This window comes from Ursus arctos, unplaced genomic scaffold (assembly GCF_023065955.2).
Source record: "Ursus arctos isolate Adak ecotype North America unplaced genomic scaffold, UrsArc2.0 scaffold_23, whole genome shotgun sequence".
NCBI classification, from domain to species: Eukaryota; Metazoa; Chordata; class Mammalia; order Carnivora; family Ursidae; genus Ursus; species Ursus arctos.
In genome coordinates, this window is record NW_026622908.1 from 41,734,272 (window position 1) to 41,742,649 (window position 8,378).

The following is an 8,378-nucleotide window of genomic DNA, read 5'->3' on the forward strand; positions in this document are numbered from 1 at the left end:
TCGGGAACTCAGACCCCCGTGAGAGGCAGGTGGGGGCGCTGTGCTTCGGACTTCCTTTCGAGCAGTGGCAGTTCCCAGGAAGGACCGCGCAGTTGGCAGTGGTGGAGAGATCCAGGATGGAAGGCGAGACAGGTGGGCTGGTCTGTGTGGCCCCACACAGCAGGGCCACAGCATACTCGGAGGACCACTGGCATTTGAGCTGGGCCAGGGTGCTTGAAGTGTCCCCTAGTTCTTAGATTTCCTGTTCCGATGAAAAACTTGTATAAAAGGAATCTGCATAGAGTTAAAAATTCAAGCCATGGAAAATGTATAAAGTGAAAGTAAAATCCCTCTCCCCTCACCCATCTCAGCCCTGCTGCAGAGGTGGCCTCTCAAGTTTCTTAGGACCTTTCTGGAAATTTCCATGCCATACAAGGACTTGTCACTGCTGACACTGTCCTAGAGTAAGCAGGACCATAACTTGTGGTTCAGTTTTCCCTCTGACTTCATGAGCTCCTGCAGTTGGGATATGCATCCAGTGCCACAGGAAACCGTGGCCACGGAGCCCGGGGACGCTCGTCCCCTTGGCTGCACCTTTGAAAGGCCTCTATCAGGAGGGAGGGAGGCGCGGAGCCGCCGCAGGTGTTTCTTTTACTGGATGCGGCTCATGGCCGCATTCAGGTTTTGCTTTTCACCTTTGAGTCTGTGAGAAAACAAGGAGGAAAAAGCAAAAGGCGCTGGTGGTGGCACGCCTAGCACTGCTGGGCCAGGGTTCAAGTCCCTGTGGCGTCCCTGCTTCCTTCCGGCTCTCGGCTCCAGGCCCTTCCTCCCCCTCCAAGGTCCCGAGAGAGACGAGAGAGACGCATTTGGCTGGGGCACCGGCCTCGCTCCCAAGAGCACTCCCCTCCACTGTCTTCCTCCCTCACCCCTTTGGAGGACCTGAGGCTGGGCGTTCAAGGGCTCTGGCAGCTGCAGCCCCTCCCCCTGCCCCGAGCCACTTGCACAAGATGAATCAGTCCCTTTGAGAAGAAGAGAGCTTGGGGGCTCTGAACCCCAAGACTGAGGGGCCCACTTGGAGTGACCGCATTCCTCCGGGTGTGCGCCCCACCTGGCCTCTTCCATCTGAGGCTCCCAGGACCAGCTCCCCACTGCCCTCCACCTCCAAGGACCAAAATGGCTCTTCCAGGAGGGCTGAGTGGATGAAGTCAGAAAGGCAGAGCTCTGGGCTGGCAGGTGGGGGTGTGGAGTGGCCCTGGGGGAACAGAAGGGAGGGGCCCACAAACTGACCCCAGGGCAGGAAATGGGGCAGGAGGGGCCAGAGTGGACACTGAGGGGTCTGAGACCGCACTCTCCAGGCGCCTGGGACCTGGAGGATGGATCCCAGGAGACTCCCCAGGTCAGGACCCAGCCAGGACAGTGTGCCATGATCCTAAGCGAGTTCCATGCGATCCCATAGCAGCTGCCACCTCTGTCTCTGGGATTGTTTTGGCCAGCCTCCCCTGTCCCTCCCCTATATCCCCAGAAAGAGGTCAGAGGATCACAATCCATTTCACTGGCTACGCCTTGAAACAGGGCTGCCTTGGCTCTGGCCTAAGCCCATGGTTCCAAGGGAACGCCTGCCCATCACTACAATAGTCTCTTCCTTCAACAACCCCGGTCTCATCAGGAACACTGGAAGCAGAAGGGGAGGTGGGCAAAGTTGGCCTGGCAGGCAGGATCTTCTCCTATCCAGGCCGGGGACTCCCCTACCTCTCAGAGGCCAGTTAGAGTCCCAGGGCCTGGTCTCAGCCCAAACTCAGGTCACATGACAGAATGAGTCTTAAGAGAGCTGGGCTCCTATGGGCTGGAGGGGACACCAAACCTGGACAAGCCTGAGGGAAATGCAGAGTGCAGGGCAGAGGGAGGGGAATCAGGACACACAGAAGGGCAGAAAGCTGGTCAGGTTTGGTGGTTGTGGTTAGAGCACGAGCAGCAGGGAGAGGGAGAGGGAGAAGCAGGCTCCCCGCTGAGCAAAGAGCCCCCCCTTCCCATGTGGGAGTCGATCCCAGGACCCTGGGATCACGATCTGAGCCGAAAGCAGACACTTAACCAACTGAGCCACCCAGACAGAACATCTTAATAAGAGACCTTGAGGGGCACATGGTGGGCTCAGTTGGTAGAGCATGCAACTCTTGACTTCAGGGGTATGAGTTTGAGCCTTACAGTGAGTGTAGAATTTATTTAAAAAAAATTTTTTTTAAGATTTTATTTTTAAGTAATCTCTACACCCAATGTGGGGCTCAAAATCACAACCCCAAGATCAAGAGTCGCACTGAGAAAGGGACAGGCGGGGCTACGTAGGGAGAGATAAATAGGGGGCTCCATGATCAGGCTCACAGAAATCCCCAAAATGCGGAGGTGTAGGGAAACCAGGGATAAGGGAACACTCCAGACCCCCCTGCCATAGGTGTCCGAGGGAGTCTTATTTATGACAGTCTCCTGTGGTCAACAGAAAATAAACAGACCCTAAAAAGAAAGAAGCAAGCCATTAAAGATATTATCAGTAGTCCTCCTTACACAAAGGTGCTGTCTGTAGAGAAGTCAAAAAGATTGAAGTTCCCTGGTTAACTTTCTATAAAGACCAACCCTAACCACCCTCAGTGGCAACCCTGTTGGGACCCCTCTCACTTCTGAGAGCTTTTTTTGTATCCTTGCCTAATAAATCTGTTGCTTTGCTCACTCTCCTTTGTTGGAGAGATTCATTCTTCGCCTCCGTGAGACAAGAACCTAGCTCTCCTGCATCAGTACCCTCCACCAACTGAGATAGGCAGATGCCCCCCCAAAAATTTTTCTTAAAAAAATAGGGACCTTGGCTTGGGCCCTCCTAAAGGAGAGTGATGGCCGGTTTGCCATCATCTGCAGTCCCTCAGCCCTTGGCAAGTTTGGTGACAGAAAATTGCCCTCTGGATCTGATGTTTCTGGCAGATGTCTCTGAGAGGAGGCAGCAGGAGGCCGTGGTCTTTGCGGGTGGCCCATGTATGTCCTGAGCAGCCAGGCCTCGGCACTAAGGTCACGGTGTTCACCAAGGTGACTGTCTATCTGAAGTGTAGCAGCCATGTGAACCAGAAGAATCTTCCAGACCTGTTGTCATTGGACATGATCAACCCACTGCTAGGGACTGACTGTAAACCGTGGAGCTGGGATCTGAATTCAGTCTGGTTCCAAAGTCTGTACCATTATACCAGGCCAAGATCAGAAGTTTCCAATATTTAAAAGTCTCTTTCTCATACAGGCTTTTCTGGTTTTGGCTCTTTGCAGACACACCCAACACCATGCTAAGTGAGATTCCTACATATTTCCTGCAATCCTGCAAGACAGTAATAATAATTACTTATTATTATCCAGCTTCACAGAAGAGTCAAGCCCTAAGGGTAAATTCTGAGTTGGGATTCAGACCTAGATTTTTTCCCTGGGATCTAGGACAGAACTATTCTGCCTTAAGGATTCTCTTTATTTCCAACGGAACATCCCAGTGCTGGATGAGGCCTGAGGGTTACAACCGAAGAGGGGCTGCAGGTCTGAGGCTCTGGGACCCACAGTTCCTGTGCAGTCCCATTCAGTCTCCCCCTTGCCCCCAGTCTAACTGAAAAGAGGGAGCCCAACTGAACACGCAGCTCCTTATACTTGAGGCCGCTTGGGACCTCCCAGCCTCCTCCTCCCTGTTTGGGACCTCTACATCCTGGCCACACCTGAAGTCCCACGGTCCTACGGTCCCTCTCCCACACTTTTTTTTTTTTTTTTTTTTTTTTTTTTTAGATTTTAGAGTCGCAGGCTCCTCTGAGCCAGCCAGGGGACCCTGCCTTGCGCACTCTTTACCACCTCCTCTGCACCCTAATCCTGTCTGTGCTTAAACAGATGTCCACCTCGAATGAGAAAACCGAAGTTCTAGCGGGGGCCTCGTTGTTCCGAGTCCCAACAAATAGCTCGGTTTCCGTCTGAGTGTCAGGCTAAGCGGCTCCCATCACCTGCCGCATCTCGCAGGGCGCAGGGAACCCACTTTCCAACACCACGAAAGGGGTCTCGGCACGGACGCCGCCATCTTGACTGCCGCCTCCCAGAGCCTGGGCTCACCCGGGAGGGTGCTCGCGCCTGCGCGGACCGCGGAGGGGCGTGGCGAAGAGCGCGGGGGCGAGGCCTCGGCGGAAGGCGCGGGGGAGGGACGCAATGTGCCCCTAGTGGCGGGTGTGTTCGCGCCTCAGCTCTGTAGCGTCTGGATTCCGTTTCCACGGTTACGGCGGCGCGAAGCTGTGTCCCAGGTAAGATCTGGGTAGAGCGGAAACACGATACCTGAGGGACGGAAGGCAGCAGGGCTCAGGGGAACGGGGAAGCAGGGCCTGGACCCGGGCTCGTGGAAGGTCTAACCCTTCCTCCCCGTGCGTGTCCCCACTGTGGGCTCTGGTTAGCGCTGCCCCACCATTCCCGTAGCATGCTGTCCCGCCCGCAAGTGTTCTCTGGCCCCACGAACTGTCCTGGACCCCCCCACACCTCTCCCTGCAGCCCGCAGCTGCTGACTTCACTCTCCTCTGCCTTCAAGGCACTGTCGTGCAGCTATTTGTGCGTGCCCGGGTGCTGCACAGTCCTGAAGTGACCGGCCTGGAGACAGCTGCTCAGATCAAGGGAAAGGTCGTAGTGTATCCCTGAGCTTCCCCAACCCTTGTGTCCTTTGTCTGGCTTTCTGTGACTTCCCCAGAGAACACTTGGCTCTCCATTTCTTCTGTAGGCCCGTGTCGCCTCCCTGGAGGGCCACACCACCAAAGATAAAGCCGTGCTTCTGGCAGGTTCTCCCCTGCAGGATGAAACCACCCTGGGTCGGTTTGGAGTAGAAGCCCTGGCGACCCTGGAAGTGGTTGGCCGCATGGCTAGGAGGTGAGTGGGCCTACAGAGGCCAAACTGGTGCCATCGGTCTGTTTACGATCCTTAGCCTTACTTTGCCTTTCACAGTGTCTAACGTTTTTTGCTTTAATTTACAATATCTAAAGTTGGCTGATTTTGTGTGGAAATACAATATCTGGCTTTGTTTCAAAAATTGGGAAGATCTGGTGACAGTGGGCCCGTGTTCCCACATACCAACAGTCTGCCCCAGCTGAGTAGTGGCTGCTCCCTTTGGAAGGCTTTACAGTCCCTACAGTTTCCAGCCCTCCCTCCTCCACTCCTCAAAACCAATGTCAGTTACCATTTATCATCAGGCTTATGCTGTTGTTTCTCTTATAGTAAAGAAAAGTGAACTCTCTTTTTATACCTATGTCTCTATCAAAAGTGGGAAAACGAAAGATGGATCGAGAGCGTCGCATGTTTCAAGAAAAACGAAACGAGCATATTTCTTTGTGGAAATTAAGAATAGCGCTATGTGTTTAATATGTAACCAGACTTTTGGGGCGCCTGGGTGGCGCAGTCATTGAGCGTCTGCCTTCGGCTCAGGGCGTGATCCCGGCGTTATGGGATCGAGCCCCACATCGGGCTCCTCCGCTGGGAGCCTGCTTCTTCCTCTCCCACTCTCCCTGCTTGTGTTCCCTCTCTCGCTGGCTGTCTCTCTCTGTCAAATAAATAAATAAAATCTTTTTAAAAAAAATACGTAACCAGACTTTGTATCAAAAGAATACAACCTAAGACGCCATTATGAAACTAACCATAGTAAGGATTTTGACTGGTATACAGAAATATGTGTGATGGAAAACTTAACAAACTAAAAAAAGGACCAAACTTTCTTCCACATTTATCATCAAACGCAAATAAAATAAGTGATGTGCTGTGAAATCGCTTATGTCGTAAGTGAAAAAATTGCCCGGGCATCAAAACCTTTCACAGATGGTGAGTTTATAAAAGACTGTCTGTTGAGTGCAGGAGAAATCATGTGTCCAGAGCAGAAACAAGCATTTGCAAACGGAAACCTAACTGGAAACACTGTTGCTCAGCAAGTCAAAGATACGGCTGAGAACCTACAGGACGAGTTGTGAAAAAAAGTGAAATAATTTGTGACATGTTCTATTGCAGTGGATGAGAGCACAGACATGAATAATACAAGCCAGTTAGTTATATTTATCCGGGGTGTTGAGGAGAATTTTGACATCTCTGAAGAACTTTTGGACATGGTGCCCATGACAGACCCAACATCTGAAATGACTTAATGAGGTGTGTTGAGAAAAGTCTTGAAAAAGTTAATGTTGACTGGTCCAAACTAGTAAGCGTGACCACAGATGGTGCTCCTGCCATGGTCTGTGATAACACTGGACTTGTTGCAAAACTTAGATCCAAGGTCAAAATGCTTTTCAAGGATGCAGAACTTAAAGCTATTCACTGCATTATTCACCAGGAATTGTTTTGTACTAAAAAGTTAAAATGAGAACATGTCATGGATGTAGTGATTAACACAGTGAACTGGACACGCACCCGTGGCTCCAGCCACAGGCAGTTCAGGGCTTTGCCGGAGGAACTGGATGCACAGTGTGGTTATCTCCTTTACTGTACAATGGTAAGGTGGCTTAGTCGTGGCATGGTACTGAAGAGATTTTTTTTTTTTTTAAGATTTTATTTATTTATTTGACAGAGAGAGACAGCCAGCGAGAGAGGGAACACAAGCAGGGGGAGTGGGAGAGGAAGAAGCAGGCTCCCAGCGGAGGAGCCTGATGTGGGGCTCGATCCCAGGACTCCAGGATCACGCCCTGAGCCAAAGGCAGATGCTTAACAACTGTGCCACCCAGGCGCCCCTGAAGAGATTTTTTGAATTAATAAACGAGATAGATTCGTTCATGTCTTCCAAGGACACACCCCTTCCCCAGCTCACCAGTGAAGATTGGATCAGAGACCTGGCCTTTTTGGTTTACATTACAAACCATCTAAAGACTTTGAATATTTCTCTGCAGAGACGTCCACAAGTGGTGACACAAACGTACGATTCCGTTTGCTCTTTCCTAGCAAAATTGAGTCTTTGGGAAACTCATTTGGCTGTGAATAATCTGGCTCACTTTCCTATACTGAAATCAGTGTCAAGAAATGAAAGTGATGGGGCGCCTGGGTGGCTCAGTCGTTGGGCGTCTGTCTTCAGCTCAGGGCGTGATCCCAGGGTCCTGGGATCAAGCCCTGCATCGGGCTCCCTGCTCCGCTATGAGCCTGCTTCTTCCTCTCCCACTCCCGCTGCCTGTGTTCCCTCTCTCGCTGGCTGTGTCTGTGTCTGTCAAATAAATAAATAAAATCTTAAAAAGAAAAAAAAAAAAAAGAAATGAAAGTGATGGCTTAATCTACGTCTGCAAAATTGTGGAGCTGAAGATTGAATTCCAGAAAAGGGTCTTTGATTTCAAACACCGTGAAAACGAGCTCGTCTTGTTTAGCTCACCTTTCTCAGTTAACACTGACAGCGTTAATGAAGAATTACCCGTGGGAGTCATTGAGCTGCTGTGTGATATGGTATTTAAACCAAACACGATGACAGTGAGATACCAGAATTCTACAAAGACCGCAGCAGGAGTTACCCGGATACAGAAACCACTGCGCAAAGGTTCTGTCCATGTTTGGAAGCACCTGTGTCTGTGAACAGCTCTTTTCTGTTATAAAATTGAGTAAAACTAAATTTCACTCCCCATTAAAGGAGACAAGATTACATTCAGTTCTGCACATTGCAGCTCGAAATATGAGACCAGACATTGACATCTTGGTGCAGAAAAAAAGGTGTCAGGTTTCAGATTCCAAGTCAAAGAAATAACAGATTATGAACAAAAAATTTAATAGTTAAAGATTTCTATTTTTCGATGTGTATTTTTAAATTTTATTTTTCAAATATCCAGTGTCATAAATTTTATATGTTACATGCTTGCACTGTGGTTCAATTAAAACAAAACAAAAAAAAGTTTCGTGGTTTTTTTTTTCCCCTGGGCATTTGATTTTTCATGTACCTAGCCTGTTGTACTTATTTTTGTAACTTACCTTGGCTACCCAACTTTAGTTTGAGACTTCTGCCTAATGGAGCTAGTTCCCATAATTAGATTTGTTTTCCTATGTGCTTCAAGCCAGGAAAAAACTGTCATTTGCTGCCTCGAGCAAAATGCCTGAGCTGTAGAATTTCTGTGGATAATATTTGAGCCAGTTTGTGCTAGTTGTCTCAGCTCCAAATTCATTCTTCGTTGTCTGCTCTCTAAAAATGGATCTGGGCCCTTTAACCATCTTGCCTTTGACAGCAGGCATGTTGCGAAGCTTTGTCAGTGGAGGGCACTGGAGACACGTTGCAGCAGGAGTTTTCCTTCCTGGTTTGCTCACTTGTCCGACTCCTGCAGTGCCCGGCAGTCAGCAGCACCCAGAGCCAGCATCTCTCCCTTTCTTACCTCTACAGGCAGTTTTATCATGAAATCTTTCTGCCGAGACACTTCTCC

The 8,378-nt window shown here is 50.0% G+C and overlaps 1 long non-coding RNA gene across 1 annotated transcript; it reads left to right on the plus strand.

The window, feature by feature from the left end:
* Positions 1–4,192: 4,192 nt before the first annotated feature.
* On the plus strand, positions 4,193–6,516 carry LOC130544653 (uncharacterized). Its single transcript, XR_008961090.1, has 3 exons — positions 4,193–4,274; positions 4,739–4,884; positions 5,276–6,516. It is a non-coding gene; the product is annotated as an uncharacterized LOC130544653 (long non-coding RNA).
* The last annotated feature ends 1,862 nt before the right edge of the window (positions 6,517–8,378 follow it).